This window comes from Gymnoscopelus microlampas (genome assembly GCF_963454915.1).
Source record: "Gymnoscopelus microlampas genome assembly, chromosome: 4".
NCBI lineage: Eukaryota > Metazoa > Chordata > Actinopteri > Myctophiformes > Myctophidae > Gymnoscopelus > Gymnoscopelus microlampas.
In genome coordinates this window covers 5,631,100-5,650,996 of record NC_139941.1, presented here as the reverse complement: position 1 = coordinate 5,650,996, position 19,897 = coordinate 5,631,100, and positions in this window count along the sequence as shown.

Below are 19,897 nucleotides of genomic sequence, written 5' to 3'. Positions count from 1 at the left end.
GCACACAGAGAAGTGACAACTGTCTGTTAAACAGAGGGCCACGCCCCCTCATCCCATTGAGGAATGACTCTGCCAAGGAGGGGACAATAACACACGTCTCCTAAACATTAATATTACACAATAAAACATCATTGAACTAGAAAAAGTGCTCCTCGTAGCACAGCTCGCCGTCAGGCAGGGATACGTATAGTCAGATGTCTCATATATCATTCCAATTGTCTATAACTGCCTTCCAAAATGTGCGGTCCCTGGAAATAACAACCCGTATAATGATTTGTAAATATTAAATAATCTATGCATTACTACCTGTTTACCAGACGCGTCGCTAGGTCTCTACTAGGTTGGGGGCTCAGCCCCCCAGGGAACGGGCACATGCGCTCGCAGCATGTGCATTTTTTTCGCGGATTTGGGTACTTTTTTCCCCGTTTTTTTGTTACTTTATTTCGGTTGTAGAGTTAGGGGTAGGGTTAGGTTAGGGTGATAGATATATAATTAAAAAATAAATAAATAAATATATATATATATTTTTTTTAACATTTTTTTATTGGTGGCTTTGGATAAAACATTGGTGGCTATAGCCACCGAAGCCCCCGCCCAACGACGCCACTGCTGTTTACTCTTTTTATTGTCTCTGCCAGGCCGAAAGACATGGCGAGATAGTATGTTTTGCATCTTGTCCGTCCGTCCTTGTGTCCGTCTGTCCGTGTGTCCTGTCCGTCCGTTAGCAGCTAATCTCCGGCACCGCTGGCCCGGTCGCTGTGAAACTGTGCACACACACTCCCTGGCTGCCAATTTAGAACCTCTGCCCCAAATTTTTCACATGGGCCTGTTATAGCGCCACCAGGAGGCCAATTTATGCAAAACACTTTTTTTTTTTTTTTTTTACGTTTTATCCAAATGTCATGCAAATCGGTACACAGTATTTCTATTGTCATGTGATCAACCCGGATCTGTCTGATTTTCCGGATCCATCCTCAACAAAATGCCTCAAATCATGAACGCAGCTTGCGATTTCCGTGAAATTTCACACGCACATTCCCAATAGGCCGAGGAAGAAATGCCCTTTTCACATTGGCCTGTTATAGCGCCACCAGGAGGCCGGCTTTGTCGAGCGTCTACACGAAGACATTTGGCCCGTGTTCGTGTGTCTGTCTGTGAACAGCTAATCTCCGGCACCATTGGCCCGGCCGCTGTGAAACTGTGCACACGCACAGTCCCTGAATGCCAATTCAGAACCTCTGCCCCAAATTTTCCAAATGGGCCTGCAAATTGGTACACAGTCTCTCTATAGTCATTAAACAAAACTGTTCTTTCAGATTTTTCGTATTCCATCCTGATTGGCTAAGATTGGCCTCCAAATTTTGCAGGAGAGGTCCGTTTTGAACAGAATGCCTCAAAACATGAACGCAACGCGCAAACTAAGTGAGATTTTGCACGCACATTCCCACTACGCTGAGGAAGAAATGCCACCCTTTTCACATTGGCATTTTATAGCGCCACCTGCAAGTCTAATTTAGCAAAACACAATTTTGGAACAAAATGCCTATAATCATGTTACCTACTTGCAAGCCCAACTGTGTCTGCCATGTATTCCGTAACTGTACAATCTTTGTCAAGTAGGCTAGTAGCCTACCTGAATGAAACCAATCACATCGCCATGAATGGAATACATTTGCATATTAATTTATTTAACCCATACCGAGCAGTGCACGTTTGAATTACAATAAAATAAATATTGAAATAATAAATAAGGAGTGGAAAAAACAATACAACAAATCTAAGAACACAAAAAACACATAATCATGTATAAAACGCATTGCATGTATGCGTGTAGGAGACACCTACATTAGAGCGGGATTGTATAATTACACGAGTTACAAGAGTTAAAACAGGAACATTTTGGATTGGATGTGGTTAAAGGCCAGAGAGAAAAGGTGAGTTTTAAGTATAGGGACTTTACATTTCGATGGACTGAGCAGATCTCATGGGGAGGGGGAATACAAAACCACTAAAACAACCTGAATCCCTCCCTAACAAATATCAAACCATAAAAACACAAATTGAAAAGCATCACTAGCTGTAGCTTTTTCCATAACAGTATTTTAACACAGTTTTTATAGAGTAGTTTAGATTGAGACTGACGCACATAGGCAGCTCAAGAGAAATTCCCATGTAAAGACCTCTTGCCTTGGTACAGATGTGCCACTTCAAAACTTCACACGTTACTGTTCTTTCCCTGAAAGTGGCCTGAAAAAGCATTTTTTTCCTCCCTTTCTGCCCTTAAAATGCACTGTTTTGCCCCTGAAAAGAAGTTGTCACTACACCCCCCCGTTTTTCCCATCAACAGACATCCATATACATGAGAACAAAAGAATGTGTGTTGAATAAGGTGTCAGACTCATTATGAGGCGAAAGGTGATTTGACCAGTTGCTCAAATTAATTAGCATCATAAAAGCAGTGATCATCAAAATAATTCAGCATTTTAAATGCCCTTCTTTGTCCCTCTTATTGCACTGGGAATCCCCTGAAAATTTACTGTCTTGGCGATGGCAGGACATGTGAAGTTTTGAAGTGGCACATCTGTACAATCAACTTACTGTAGCATAGTTCTTATATTCAGGTGTAATCTGTTGTACTGTATACACCTATAACTTGTGTTCTATAAGATTTGTATACTACTTTAATGCTACCGGTTTCTGTTGTCTGGCAGAAACCAGCTAACTTCAAAATGTTCATTTTTGAGGAAATTAAAAAAGTGTTAGGAGGTTTTGTTCACCATTGATAAAGAACAGCTGAATGGACCTCCAAGCTCACAATGAGGTTGGAGGTCAAAAGGGGGTGGAGCCTGGAGTCAGCAAAACTCCACCAGAGTATCTTAATCATCATGATCTTAATCAGGGATGATCTCTTTGATGATGATGATGTGCAGTGCCAGTGTAAGCTATATGGGCAAGCCAACATGGTGGCACGAAAATGTCACATGTGTACAGACGATGTTAAAATAGCACAATTTAAAACCTCCACTATCAGCCCACTTGCGGTGCCGTTATAGTAATGCACAAATGAAAAAACTTCAGGTGGCATACAATGATACATTTTGAATATTGCTGAAACTCCCAAGATGGACTTGTGCAAGTGAAGTGTTTTTGACCACCTTTCATGCTGTATTGAGGAATTCTCTATATAGAATTATTTGTAGACTGATGAAGCGAAGAGAGTTACTGAAGGTCTGCACCATGTACAATTGATTCACATAACTACAATGCTGCGCTCCTCCTCAGTGCAGATCTCCGCCAATCTCCGCCTGGGCAGGTTATCTACCCAGGGCCGCAAACTTTGCCAGGCAGTCATAGCCACTTGGAATGGGAAAAAATCTTAACTTTTAAAAGAATGTTAACTAATCTTCTTCAAGAAGAATCTGAAAATGTCTATGACAGTTGATCAAACCTAAAGTTTCTATTATTAATATGTTACACCTTTTATTCTTCTACATTCTCATTTGTTATTTTTAATTATTATTAAAATAAAGGTTACTTATAATAATACAATACACTAATCCTATTAAAATTAAATTGGCTTAACAGGCAGATGGTTGGACCACGCCAGCACACTCATGTCACCATGACTTGGCCATAAACGTATACAATATAAAATAGTGGAACAATACAACAATACAATCAAAACAAAATAATGTTGGTTGTGCACAAATAGCAGCTGTTTTTCAAAAGGGTTTAGAGTAATTGCTGTGTTTGTATGTATAGTGTTTCTACAATTTATTTATTTTCAAAAGTGGTTCAAGGTGATTGCTCTGTTTGTACAGGTATGTGCAGTGTTTCAACAATGTAAATTTGTTTTAAATATATTTTAAAGTAGGCTACATTTACACATTTTCAAAAAGTGTTTAAAGTTAATTGCTGTGTTTGTATGTACAGTGTTTCTACTGTTTACATTTTACATATTTGGCATTCAGCATACGCCCTTAAGCAAGGAAAAACACAAGGTAATACATAGGGTGGGACGATATCGATATCGCGATAAATAATCGTTATACTGCCGGAAAAAATCAATTGATATATCGAATATCGTGATATTATTGTTATCGAGGGCCTAATATCGCCAGAGATATCATATTGTGAGATACCCATATCGTCCCACCCATAGAATACATCAATTGCATAGAAATAATAATCTAGGATAGGTAACAAAGAACATAATATCATCAGTCTAAACAGTAGAATACAAGAAATCAAGTTCTAGGTAACGAGATCACTCAATGCAGACAATAGAGGAATACATACAATGATTAGTAGTCTTTAAGGTGGTTGTGTTCTATTTGATATCCTTTTCTTTACCATAATGAAATAATGACATGCAGGGTTCTGTTCCACAGACATGGGCGTCAGAATAGATTAGATTAGATCAACTTTATTTCAGAAAAAAATAGGTCCATATAAAAACAGAAATACAAAACACAATAACAACACAGAGATAGCTTGAGTACCAGAATAATTTAGCTCCTTTAAGCCGAGATCAGTTCAAAACATAAACATTGTTTTTCCAGAAGCACGAGGAATACCTTGTATCACTGTGTGATCCTTGTTAAGGCCATAATTAACACATTCTTTGACTCCATCAGTCTACAAATAAATCTATATATATAGAATTCCTCAATACAGCATGAAAGGTGGTCACAAACATTTCACGTGAACAAGTCCATCTTGGGAGTTTCAGCAATATTCAAAATGCATGTGTTGTGTTGCAATGTTGTTGATCTGATTTACATCCAAAGCATACTTATCCACACACTTAAACTCGCTATGTAAAGCACTGGTTCTCAAACCTTTTTTATGTCAAGGACCTCCAGGTTAATATGTATTTGGCCGGGGACCCCATTTGAAAATATTTGGTGCCAGGGTCCCCACTCCCCATACGTGATTTGTGTTGTTAAAATGTTTAAGAAATATCCCCAGGCTAATAACCCATATCAGATCTGATCTGTCCATCTAGGTTTTTAAGTCTTTACTTAAACATTACCCGTTCTCTTTGGCTTTTAGCCATATCCACATTTTAGCCACATCCACATCTGATTAAGTTTTGAAGTTTGTGCGTGTCATTTTGTTTAACTTCTTATGTAACACCCATGTTAATTTATAAAGATAGCTCACTTTAGCTCACTTTCAGAAACACAGCAGGAGAAAGGGTAAACATTCACAAGTCTTCTGCCAAATTCAGGAGTGTTGGCAGGTATGCTTGAGGTGTCAAAGGCAAGGGGCTGGTTTTAAAAGGGAGGGGTCTATGAGGACAAGGCCCTGCCCCTATGCTCAAACCGTATAAATGTCTTGCTATTTGTGTCATACTCTGAAAAGGAACTCAAGAAGCTCTTGAAGAACTGAATACAGAAGAACATACATTTTGATTCAAGGTAAGAATATGTATATATATATTTATTTTTTACTTGGTAGCAGTCAAGTATTATACAAAGCTTATAGAGTAACATAAAATATATGTGTAAACACCAGTTTACACCTGAACTTAAGAACTATGCTAAGTTGATTGTACTAAGAGTCAAAGATTTTGGCAAGAGCTCTTTCATCATGATTTGTGTGTGTGGGTATCTCATTTTATACCAGCTTAGTGCTTTATGAGACTTCCAGTTTTGTACTTCCATGTACTGTTGTTCGCATGCCTTACTAAATCAAGTACATCAATCAATCAATACATGGGAATTTCTCTTTGAAATGAGCTGCCTCTGTGTGTGAGGCAGTCTCAATCTAAACTGTTCTATAGAAACTGTGTTCAAATACTGATATGGAAAAAACTAAAGCTAGTGATGCATTTCAATTTGTGTTTTTATGTTTTGATATTTGTTAGGGAGGGATTCAGGTTGTTTTAGTGGTTTTGTATTTTGTGAGTTCATGTGACGTGCTGTGTGCTATGTAACGTATTGGCGCTGTATAATGTATTGGAATATTTTTTTAAATATTTTTTTCAGGACTGATTGATTGTTTGAATACTCTATTAACATTTTGCAAAAAGTACACAGGGTGACTTCAGGTACAAAATGTCATGAGCAGTGATTAACATCTTCTTTGCACTCTGGTCAGGCTGTCTTTCCAGTTATCATGGCAGTCAGGAGGCCAACTCATCGCCAGTGCACTATTACAATCAGCAACCGTAGCTCCCTTTTACTCATCAATCCCAGGTATTTGTTTATGTTTATTATTATTATTATTATTATCATTATTATTATTATTATTACCCTTATCAGTTGCTCTAAACTGGGGTGTCATTTGGGGTCTCCAGGGATGGCAATTGATGCTCCCTAGTGCTCACATTTAACCTCAAATTCAGTTAATTAAATGCATATTTTCCGCAACTCTGAATACTTTGTTGCAGATTAATCTGATTAGAGATGAACGATGAGTGCATCTCAATCAATGCCCGTCCATCTACAGTATATGTGACACATGCATGTTATAGATATACGTTTTCTTGTCTGCAATCATACATTTATATTAACCACTTTCACCCAGGCATCCCTTTTGGTCATGTCATTATAGGCGAACACTTTCAAACATTTTCTCTTTCCACCCCAAAGAAATTGTGAAAATAGTGGATCTACAAGCTTGTAGATCCACTATTTTAAGAAATGGGGTTTAAGTGCTAATACATTTTTGCCGCCCCCTATTTTTCCTGAAATTACGCCTCTGGCACTAACTTTCCTTTTTCTTTCTACTATTAAGGATGTACGTTTCCAGCGGCCGATGCACCATATCTTTACCACACGAAATCGGCTCTGGCCAGGAGGCCATCGTTGAGTTCTTGAACACACCCAACACTTTTAGGGGCGCTGTCGGTGTCTTCACCTACGAGCTCCAAAATCCAAGCAGCCAATTGTGCATCAAGAAGCTAGCTTACATGTTCTCTGTGCCCTACGACTACAACCTGTACTCAAACTGGCATGCGGGGGGATTCTTTGGAAAAGACAAAAGTTGTGATCACAATCTTTTTAACGAGATGTATAACGATGTTCAGGAGAGATTTCTCAGACAGCAAGGAGGCAATTCCTTCTCTTACTCATTTGGTGATTTTAAAGTCGAGGCCACGATGACAGACACTTACACACCTGTCAGTACTGTGGAAATCTATAATGACTGAGATCAGGGTTATTATAGTTAAAGGGAGTGTAAGTGATACTTTTGGGACTTTTGGTAACAGGTTAAAGCTCTATATTGTGATAGTAATCATTGATAAAGAACAGTGTTAGTTCAGTGCCAGGGGTCTCCCTGTCCCTACAGCTCTTTAATGAGCAGGTGGGTTGCCAATTTCAGCCAATCAGGATAGAGCACCCATTCATCAGCTTCACTCTTATACATGTAGTGTTGCAAGTCCAATTTGGTCTGCTCATTTCTTCGTGTCATAACTTGCAGTTTCACTTGTTTATCCTGTATCCTGCATGAGTTCGAAATTGGTATCCTGACCTGAAAAAGAATGTTCTGTTTATTAAAGAGCTGGAGAGATGCATGAGACCCATGTTACTGAACAAACACTTTACAGCAATGACTTCAGAATACAGAGCTATTTAACACTTACTTTAACCATAAACACACACACACACACACACACACACACACACACACACACACACACACACACACACACACACACACACACACACACACACACACACACACACACACACACACACAATCAGAATAGTCACTTGGAAATGTGTGAATAATAATTGTTTACCGTTTATAAAATGTAGGTTGATAAGATATTCAAATGGTATGTAACTGTTCAGGGTAACACCGGAATAAATAAGGAGTGGAAATGTTTATAATATGCAGTTAGCACAAACATAACTAGGAGAAAGGTTCATAAAGTATTAGTTATTGGATTGTTTACTATTTTTTCTGCTCCCAACTTGACTCCCAAGTACACAGGCCAAGTGAATAAATCAGGGGGTTTCAAAGTTTTTCAGGCCAAGGACCCCTTAGCTGAGAGAGATGCAGCAGGGACCCCCACTACATATCGTATACAATTGTGTTGCAGATTAAACATTTTCATAAATTGCTTAGACCTGTTTGACAGTTTGACAGTACTATCATCAATGCTGTGTAAACATTTTTTTTTGTTCATTTGTTTACACATGTTTTCTATTATTATGTTGGATTCATGTTAATGTGTATTTCAGATATACGTATAACACATAAACCCTCAATACTTAATAAACTTGACCTTTAGCTCCGTACTTGGTTCACTGTTTTTTTCTTCAATAAAAATGGGGCAATGAAACACATCGAACAAATGAAGCACCTGATACACCTGAACATTAATATTACACAATAAAACATAATTGAACTAGAACAAGTGCTCCTCGGAGCGCAGGTCTCAGCCAGGTCAGGTAGGTTACCTGACCTGTTGATGGAATATGAAAAATCAAACGGATCCTTCTTGATCACATGACTATAGAGATACTGTGTACCGATTTGCGTGAAATTGAAAGATAAAATCTGAAGGATTCATCCTAGTGGCGCATGGTGGCACTATAAAAGGCAGATGTGAAAAATGTCATGGGAATCGCACGCTGCGTTCTTTATTTGAGGCATTTTGTTCAAAATGGAGCACTCCTGCAAACTTTGGAAGCCAATCTTAGCCAATCAGGATGGAATATGAAAAATCTGAAAGACACATTTTGTTTAATGACTATAGATTATTATGTTATTGTTAAGACAAAATCTGTAGGAAATATAAAAAAATGTGTTTTGCAAAAATCAAACTCCTGGTTGCGCCAATAACAGGCCAAAATGTTCTGCTTTGGCATCCAGGGAGTGTGCGTCTGATTCTAATTTTACTATAATCAGCAGAAGGGAGGGTGTCAATTCCTTTTGTCAATTGTATTTATATAAGATGATAGTCTATTTAAAGAAGACAATTTGTGCATCGCGCAATGCAATGCTCCAATTTTACACACGTCAGTTATATTCATCGATTATGCAGGAAATAATGAACTGATTACAAAAATATAAAATTCTCTCTAATCAGTAACATATAGGTGATATATATATCTATCAAATGTGGTTTTATTTAAAGGCAATCAAAGTCCAGAGCTTAAAAAACGGGTTTATGTTTCCATGAAAAGTCCTCACTGTGTGCTGTTGTTTACAAGGCCTGTCTTGCCAGAATTTGCGAGAGAAATAAGCAACCAGGTCTATGAAAACAAGCCCAAAAGAAGCGACTATAATAGGCCACATAAGCACTTCAAACCTATGTCGTCCATTAAACAATTTGCCTATTTATATGTGTTGGCTATTTGAAAATGGACGATCTACAAGCTCACAACCGTTCTACCATTATTTACAAGCAACTTCAGAAAAACAAGCCCAATGTGGCTTATAATAATCAGACCAGGTAACACTGCAGACAGGGAGATAAGAGAGCGTATATTGGATTGGGGATAATGGCTAGCGCAGTCTTCTCTTAAAGGTTATGGCATCTGGCACGGTGATTGGTTTTATCATTGTAATGCCCAAACCACACCTATGCTTAACGTAACGATACGGTAGCGCAGGTGTTTAGCGGGTAAGGGAGGTGTCCCAGAATAGCAACTTTTGCGGGGGAACGCCCCTTGCCTAGTCGTAAATCCGATATTAGTGGCTTTAGCAACTTGAACCTGGAATAGGGCCCTTTGGCTGCACCCGTTTGTTCCATTGTAGACTGTTGACTGACTGTCGGACAGGCATCTGGACACATGTATCCACTCCAAAAATCTAACACACTAATAGATAATCCCTGTGAAAATATAACATTATATAACATAACATTATTCAATGTAAATTTTAAGCAACTGACAGAGCCTATGAGCAGTGTTCAAATGAATCTAATCTGTCGCCTTGGTTTTCTATTTATTGCACCTATTCTATAGATAGACCATGTATTACAGCTAGGAGTGAAAAGTAAAGTAATATAAAGAGTAAACGGGTAGTAATGCATAGTAACCGTAATAGTGGGCCCCTGAGAACTCTGGGCACCTGGTTCATCTCAAATGAGGTGAAACAGGTGAGAATCAGTCCGGTCACACTATTCAAACTTGAAGTAGGCTAACCTGGCTAGGCCTATAGGCCTAAACAGCTGACTTTCAAGGCTATGCTAGAAGTAACAAGTAGCCTAACCTAACGGCAACCTTCATAGAAAGAGTCAAAAAGTAGGATATAAATATGTATTTGATTTTTTTTTTTTTTTTTACAATTAAACATCACGAATAAAAACAAAGTACTCAAAGTAAAGTACATGCAGCTACTAAAAAAATGCTTAAGTATAGTACTCATTCTATAAATCAATAATTAGTGATGGAAGTACTCATATTGTTTTACTAAAATGAAATTATCAATATCACAATACAAGTAAAAGTCTGGTATTCAAACTGTACTTGAGTAAAATAAGTACAACAGTATTGACATAGAAATATACTTAAAGTGCCAAAAGAAAAAGTACTAGCTAGTGTAACTAACAAGATCCTACCATTCAGGTGTTTTTAGAAGTGTTAAGATAAAATGGCTGGTGCAAGCCTGAGAGTACATCTGACCTCTATAGGACATACAACACAAGAGAGCATTGTTTATGCAATGTCTTTAGACCTTAGACTATAGGCTTTGATTCTCTCTATCTATTTGTCTCTACATCTATCTTTTTCTCTCTGTTTCTCTTTGGCTCTATCTACAGTGTATCTCTCACTCTGTCTGTCTGTCTATCTCTCTGTCTGTCTGTCTGTCTGTCTGTCTGTCTGTCTGTCTGTCTGTCTGTCTGTCTGTCTGTCTGTCTGTCTGTCTGTCTGTCTGTCTGTCTGTCTATCTATCTCTCACTCTGTCTTCTCTATCATCTGGCTGAGAGGTTACTGGTAGCCTAGTTTGCAGGTCTTGTTTTGGGTAGACATGTGTGGTTTGTGGAAGGGGGGAGAAACTGGGTTTGTGCAGCCCATTGCGTGGTTGGCCTGGCTGGTTTCCTTCCCATCTTTTGTTCTGTTTGGCTGAGACCACTCACAGGTTTTTGGTATGTTAATTTAGAGAATATTGGTGCAAGTGAAAAATAAATCATAGGTGTGAAGGATTAAGTACCCCTGGTTAAAATATAATGTGAGTATATCATGTGTGCCATTCTGGAAAGAAAAAGGTTTTATTGTGTTACATATTATCAGGGTGGGTGTTTTTCTCTTTCTATATGAGTAATGTCATGTGTATGCTTCCATTAGATTATTTGATATTTACAAATCATTATACATGGTGTTATGTCCAGAGACCGCACATTTTGGAAGGCAGTTATAGACAATTAGAATGGTATTATGAGACATCTGACTGATATATGTATCTTGATCATATGACTTCAGAGATAATATGTGTGAGTTTTGGACAAAAGTTGTAGATAGAAGTTGTAGCACAAAGTGTGTTTTTGCGGTAGTGGCTTGTTTTGAACAAAATGCCTCAAATCATGAACGCAGTGTGCGATTGCTGGGAAACTCTGCACGCACATTCCCACTAGGCAGAGGAAGAAATGCAACCTTTTTCACATTGGCCTGCTAGCGCCACCAGCAGGTCGATTTTGCAAAACAAATGTTTTGAACAAAATGCCTCAAATCATCATCAATCAATCGTCGAATTGCAGTGAAAGGCAGAGGAAGAAAAGCCACCCTTTTCACATTGGCCTATTATAGCGCCACCAGGAGGCCACAATGACCTACCTGACCTGGCAGAGAGCTGTGCTCCGAGGAGCACTTTTTATAGTTCAATGATGTTTTATTGTGTAATATTAATGTTCAGGAGACGTGTGTTATTGTCCCCTCCTTGGCAGAGTCATTCCTCAATGGGATGAGGGGGCGTGACCCTCTGTTTAACAGACAGTTGTCACTTCTCTGTGTGCCAGCTTTGTCATCAGAAAAAACTGTAAACAATACGGTATCTCATACTGTAATATCCTTTCTCTTAGTTATGTAAACATTTCCACTCCATATTTATTCCAGTGGTAACCCTGGACAGTTACATCCCATTTGAATGTCCTATATACTGTAATTACCAACATTGTGTAAAGATAATAATTATTCAGCACACAAATTCACACAAACACAAGTGACTGATTATGTGCTTTTATTATTTTAACATGCACCTGTGATTGTTTTACATTATTATATTTAATCTTTAATAATACTAAACAGTACAAATGTAATATTGAGAAGTAGTAGTAGCAGTGTAATATGAGTTAAGAGAAACAAAGAACCAAAGAATCCAGCTGTAATAAAACAAAAAGTACATTTATTTTCATTTGTAAACTTGAGACAACTTGTTGTGATATGACACTTTAATCAAATTGAATTGAATTGAATTGAATTGGATTGAAAATGTGTGTACCACACCTCCACCAATGAAGATGAAAAACATTACAATATACTGGAGATCAGAATCATTACACTGGTAGTACAACCCTAACCCATCAAAATAGAAGCCCAGAGTCTTTCCAAAGAGATCAACATTCATAGCTGCAATGGTTTATACTTTGATTACACGCATCAAAAATAATATAAAGAAGAATAAAGGTATATCATATACTGTATCTCTCTCTCTCTTTTTTCTTGCTATAACTGTAGCTAGTTTAAATTTCGTATTTCAGTTAACAATTATTTTTTGTCCTTTTTGTTATTTTGTTAGTTTTAGTAAAGGTAGGGTAAGTGATTATTTTTCTCCTCTTTTGTTTTGGTTGAAGTAAGTGTTAAATAGCTCGGTATTCTGATAGTAATCATTGCTGTAGAGTGTTTGTTCAGTAACATGGGTCTCATGCATCTCTCCAGCTCTTTAATAAACAGAACATTATTTTTCAGGTCAGGATGCCAATGTTCAACTCATGCAGGATACAGGATAAACAAGTGAAACTGCAAGTTATGACACGAAGAAATGAGCAGACCAAATTCGAATTGGAACACTATAAAAGTGAAGCTGATGAATGGGTGCTCGATCCTGATTGGCTGAAATTGGCAACCCACCTGCTCATTAAAGAGCTGTAGACCCCTGGCACTGAACTAACACTGTTCTTTATCAATGATTACTATCACAATGTAGAGCTTTAACCTGTTACCAAAAGTCCCAAAAATATCACTTACACTCCCTTTAACTATAATAACCCTGATCTCAGTCGTTATAGATTTCCACAGTCATGACAGGTGTGTAAGTGTCTGTCATCGTGGCCTCGACTTTAAAAACACCAATTGAGTGAGAGAAGGAATTGCCTCCTTGCTGTCTGAGAAATCCCTCCTGAACATCGTTATACATCTTGTTAAAAAGATTGTGATCACAACTTTTCTCTTTTCCAAAGAATCCCCCCGCATGCCAGTTTGAGTACAGGTTGTAGTTGTAGGGCACAGAAAACATGTAAGCTAGCTGTATTCCGGTGCACAATTTGCTGCTTGGATTTTGGAGCTCGTAGGTGAAGACACCGACAGCGCCCCTACCAGTGTTGGGTGTCTTCTTGAACTCAACGATGGCCTCCTGGCCGGAGCCGATTTCGTGTGGTAAAGATCTGGCGCAATGGCCACTGGAAATGTACATCCTTAATAGTAAGAAGAAAATAGAAAGTTAGAGTCAGAGGCATAATTTCAGGAAAAAATAAGCGGCTGCAAAAATAAGTGATCATTTAGAGTGACCCCATTTCCAAAATAGCAACAAAAAAAGTGGATCTACAAGCTTGTAAATCCACCATTTTTGCAATTTGTTGGGGTTGAGAAAGAGAAAATGTTTGAAAATGTTGGCCTATAATGAAATGCCCAAAATAGGGTTGCAGACAACAAAACACATATCTATAACATGTGTCACATATACTGTTAACGGGCATGGATCAGATGAATCCTCAGTTGGGGAATATATGCATAAAAATATGAACACGAGGGGGCAGCAATTGTCATCCCGGGAGACCCCAAACAACACCACTGGTTAGAGCAACTGATGAAAATAATACTAATACTAATACGAATACGAATACAAATACGAATAACAATAACAATAACAATAACAATAACAATAACAATAACAACAATAACAACAATAAGAATAACAATAATGATAGTACAAAAATGAATAGAAAACACATTCTAAAAAATAAACAAATACCGGATTGATGAGTATATGGGAACTCCTGTTGCTGATGGTAACGGTGCACTGGCGCTGAGTTAGAACGAGGCTAGCATATGCCATGGTGACTGGAAAAACAAAGCCTGGCTAGAGTGCAAACAACATGTTTGCTTTTATCCAAAGCGACTTACAATAAGTGCATTCAACATAGCAAGAAAACTACTAATCACCAGAAGTCTGAAGTGCATTCTCTTCTAAAACAAGCAACTAAGAGTATTCCTAGCGCTAAGGTAAAAGTGCAATATATCAGCTACCTACTTTCTTAAACAGATGATAAAAATAGGAAAATCAAAAGAGCAAGAACTAAAACAAATAAGTGTATCAAGTAAACAAGATCCAATAAAACAAGAGCTCGTACAAATAATTGACAAGTAGGCAAGGTTTATGAACATATAAGCATAAGAACTTCTGGTACTCTATAAGCTGTGTATACTACTTGACTCCAAAAAGTCCAAAAAGTAAAAACATTTTTTTTACCTGGAATCAAAATGTCTGTTTTTCAGTTCTTCAAGAGCTTCTTGAGTATGTATGACACAAATGGCAAGCAATATATCCAGTAAGACCATGGGGGCAGGCCTTTGTCATCATATAGAGCATAGGGGCAGGGCTTTGTCATCAAATAGACCTCTCCCTGTTAATGTAAAAAAAAAGTGAAGCCTGATAAAAGTATCAAATTCCATGTTAAAAAGCAGCAGAATACAGGAAATCTCTGTTAAAAAGTTGTCTTACCAACATATTCCTAAACATAACCTCAGTGAAACTATGGCTAACCCTACACTTATTTCTAACCTTAAAAATCCTCAGTAAAACAAATGCAAGAATACAAATTGGGGGTGAGCTTTTGGCCATGGCCATGGCCATATATGGCCATATACTAATTACATCAGGGATCTCGATTTATGCCCATGAAAGGGACAAGGAATGACAGATAGAGATCTCCATACATGGCCGTGGGTGGATTTGCGATGCGAGGTGGACGCTACATCAACTAGCCCAAAAGAAGCGCACGTGTGTGTGTGTGTGTGTGTGTGTGTGTGTGTGTGTGTGTGTGTGTGTGTGTGTGTGTGTGTGTATGTTTGTGTGGAACGCGTGTGCAAAGGACAGAGAGAGAGAGGGAAAGGGGGTGAGAGAGGGAGAGAGAGGGTGGATTTGGCCGATCTGCGCTGCGAAGTGGGCGCTCAGTCACGCTAGATGTGAGGCCCGAACTTCTAGTCAATTCAATTCAAACAGCTTTATTGGCATGAACATTAGAACAATATAAAATAGTGGAACAATACAATCAAAACAAAATAATGCTGGTTGTGCACAAATAGCAGCTGTTTTTCAAAAGTGTTTAGAGTAATTGCTGTGTTTGTATGTACAGTGTTTCTTCAATTTATTTATTTTCAAAAGTGGTTCAAGGTGATTGCTCTGTTTGTACAGGTATGTACATTCTTTTTTTTTTAAATATATTTTAAAGTAGGCTACAGTGTATGTACAGTGTTTCTACAATTCACACATTTTTTAAAAGTGTTTAAAGGTAATTGCTGTGTTTGTATGTACAGTGTTTCTACAGTTTACATTTTACATATTTGGCATTCAGCATACGCTCTTAAGTAAGGAAAAACACCAGGTAATACATCAATTGCATAGAAATAGTAATCTAGGATAAGTAACTAAGAACATAATATCATCAGTCTAAACAGTAGAATATCCAAGAAATCAAGTTCTAGGTAACGAGATCACTCAATGCAGACAGTGCAGGAATACACGTGATTAGTAGTCTTTAAGGTGGTTGTGTTCTATTTGATATCCTTTTCCTTTACCATAATAGAATAATGACATGCAGGGTTCTGTTCCACAGACATGGGCGTCAGAATAGATTACATTAGATCAACTTTATTTCAGACAAAATAGGTCCATATAAAAACAGAGATACAAAACACAATAACAACACAGAGATAGCCTGAGTAGCAGAATAATTTCGCTCCTTTAAGCCCAGATCAGTTCAAAAACATATAAAAATTGCCTCCTTGTTTTTCCAGAAGCACGAGGAATACCTTGTATCACTGTGTGATCCTTGTTAAGGCCATAATTAACACATTCTTTGACTCCATCAGTCTACACATAAATCTATATATAGAATTCCTCAATACATCATGAAAGGTGGTCACAAACATTTCACGTGATCAAGTCCGTCTTGGGAGTTTCAGCAATATTCAAAATGCATGTTTTGTGTTGCAATGTTGTTGATCTTATTTTCATCCAAAGCATACTTATCCACACACTTAAACTCGTATGTAAAGCACTGGTTCTCAAACCTTTTTTATGTCAAGGACCTCCAGGTTAATATGTATTTGGCCGGGGACCCCATTTGAAAATATTTGGGGCCAGGGTCCCCACTCCCCATACGGGATTTGTGTTGTTAAAATGTTTAAAAAATATCCCCAGGCTAATAACCCATATCAGATCTGATCCGTCCATCTAGGTTTTTAAGTCTTTACTTAAACATTACCCGTTCTCTTTGGCTTTTAGCCACATCTGATCTTAAGTTTTGAAGTTTGTGCGTGTCATTTTGTTTAACTTCTTATTTTTGTGTGTAATGGCCCTGCAGTGGGTGTGTAACACCCATGCAAATTTATAAAGAAAGCTCACTTTTGCTCACTTTTTTTTTTAAAGGGAGGAGTCTATGAGGACAAGGCCCTGCCCCTATGCTCAAACTGTATAAAAGTCTTGCCATTTGTGTCATACTCTGAAAAGGAACTGAATACAGAAGAACATACATTTTGATTCAAGGTAAGAATATGTATATATATATTTATTTTTTACTTGGTAGCAGTCAAGTAGTATACAAGCTTATAGAGTAACATAACTTATAGGTGTAAACACCAGTTTACACCTGAACATAAGAACTATGCTAAGTTAATGTACCAAGAGTCAAAGGTTTTGGCAAGAGCTCTTTCATCATGATTTGTGAGTGTGGGTATCTCATTTTAAACCAGCTTAGTGCGTTATGAGACTTCCAGTTTAGTAGACCTTGTATTGTGAATTTGTACTTCCATGTACTGTTGTTCTCATGTCTTACTAAATAAAGTACATCAATCAATCAATACATGGGAATGTCTCTTTGAAATGAGCTGCCTCTGTGTGTCAGGCAGTCTCAATCTAAACTGTTCTATAGAAACTGTGTTCAAATACTGATTTGGAAAAAACTAAAACTAGTGATGCATTTCAATTTGTGTTTTTATGTTTTGATATTTGTTAGGGAGGGATTCAGGTTGTTTTAGTGGTTTTGTATTTTGTGAGTTCATGTGACGTGCTTCGTGCTATGTAATGTATTGGCGCTTTATAATTTATTGGAATATTTATTTTTATATTTTTTTCAGGACCGATTGATTGTTTGAATACTCTATTAACATTTTGCAAAAAGTACACAGGTTGACTTCAGGTACAAAATGTCATGAGCAGTGATTAACATCTTCTTTGCACTCTGGCCCGGCTGTCTTTCCAGTTATCATGGCAATGGAATTGGTTGCTGTTGTGAGAATGATTGGCTCTGCAGTTGTTGAGCTCATTCCAACTCATCGCCAGTGCACCATTACTATCAGTAACCATAGTTCCCATTTACTCATCAATCCCAGGTATTATTATTATTATTATTATTATTATTAGTTGCTCGAAACTAACTTCAAATTCAGTTATTTCATGCATATTTTCTGCAACTCTGAATATATTGTTGCAGATTTATCTTAGAGATGAACGATGAGTGCATCTCAATCCATGCCCGTCCATCTACAGTACATGGGGCACATGCATGTTGGTCCCTTTTGGTCATGTCATTATAGGGAACACTTTCAAACATTTTCTCTTTCCACCCCAAAGAAATTGCGAAAATAGTGGATCTGTAAGCTGTGTGGTAGGCTAATACATTTTTGCAGACCCCTATTTTTTCTGAAATTACGCCTCTGGCTCTAACTTTCTTTTTTCTTCCTACTAGGATGTACGTTTCCAGTGGCCATTGCACCAGATCTTTACCACACGAAATCGTCTCCGGCCAGGAGGCCATCATTGAGTTCAAGAAGACACCCAACACTGCTAGGGGCGCTGTCGGTGTCTTCACCTACGAGCTCCAAAATCCAAGCAGCAAATCGCACTCCGAGAAGCTAGCTTACATGTTCTCTGTGCCCTACGACTACAACCAGTACTCAAACTGGCATGCGGGGGGATTCATTGGAAAAAACAAAACTTGCAACTGCGATCTTTTTAAGGAGATGTATTACAACTCAGAGAATGGATTTCTCAGACGGAAAGGAGACAATTCGTTCTCTCACTCCGACGGTTATTTTAAAGTCATGGCCACGATGACAGACACATACACACCTATCATGACTGTGGAAATTCATGACAACTGAGATCAGGGTTATTATAGTTAAAGGTAGGGTAAATGATACTTTTAGGTTAAAACGTAATGTTTTTTTGGTAACAGGTTAAAGCTCTATATTGTGATACTAATCATTGATAAAGAACAGTGTTAGTTTAGTACCAGGGGACTCCCTGTCCCCCCAGCTCTTTAATGAACAGGAAAAAAAAAGTCAGGTGGTTTGCCAATTTCTCCTCCAGATAGATTACCCACTTATCAGCTTAACTTTTATAGTGTTCCAATTCCAATTTGGTCTGCTCATTTCTTCATGTCCTTACTTGCAGTTTCACTTGTTTATTCTGTATCCTGCATGAGTTCTCTCTCCTGATTGGAGAGATTGGTATCCTGACCTGAAAATGAATTTTCTGTTTATTGAAGAACTGGAGAGATGCATGAGACCCATGTTACTGAACAAACACTCTACAGCAATGATTTCAGAATACAGAGCTATTTAACACTTATTTTAACAACACACACACACACACGCACGCACACACACACACACACATGCACACGCACACACACGCGCACACACACGCACGCACGCACGCACACACACACACACACACACACACACACACACACACACACACACACACACACACACACACACACACACACACACACACACACACTTGGACTTGGAATAGTCACTTGTAAATGTATACGTATGAATAATAATTATGTTTTACCGTTCATAAAATGTAGGTTTATAGGATATTCAAATGGTATGTAACTGTTCAGGGTACCAATGGAATAAATAAGGAGTGGAAATGTTTACCAAGCATGCAGTTAGCACATACATAACTAAGAGAAAGGTTACTAAAGTATCATATATTGGATGGTTTACTGTTTTTTCTGGTCCCAACTTGACCATGAAGTACACAGGCCTTAGTCAAAGTGAATAAATCGGGGGTTTTCAAAAATGTTCAGGCCAAGGGGTCTGGCTGAGAAAGAGATGCAGCAGGGACCCCCACTTCATATCGTATACAATTTTGCTGCAGATTAAACATTTTCATAAATTACATAGACCTGTTTGCCAGTACTATCATCAATGCTGTGTAAACATATATATCTTTTGTTCATTTGTTTACACATTTCTTCTGTTACTACTGTATGTTGAATTCATGTTAATATGTATTTTCAGACATTTAACACATGAACCCTCAAAACTTGACCTTGGTTCACTGTTCTTTTCTTCAATAAAAATGGGGCAATGAAACACATCGAACAAATGAAACACCTGATACACCTGAACATTAATATTATACAATAAAACATAATTGAACTAGAAAAAGTTATCCTTCTTAACTTTTTAAACAGATT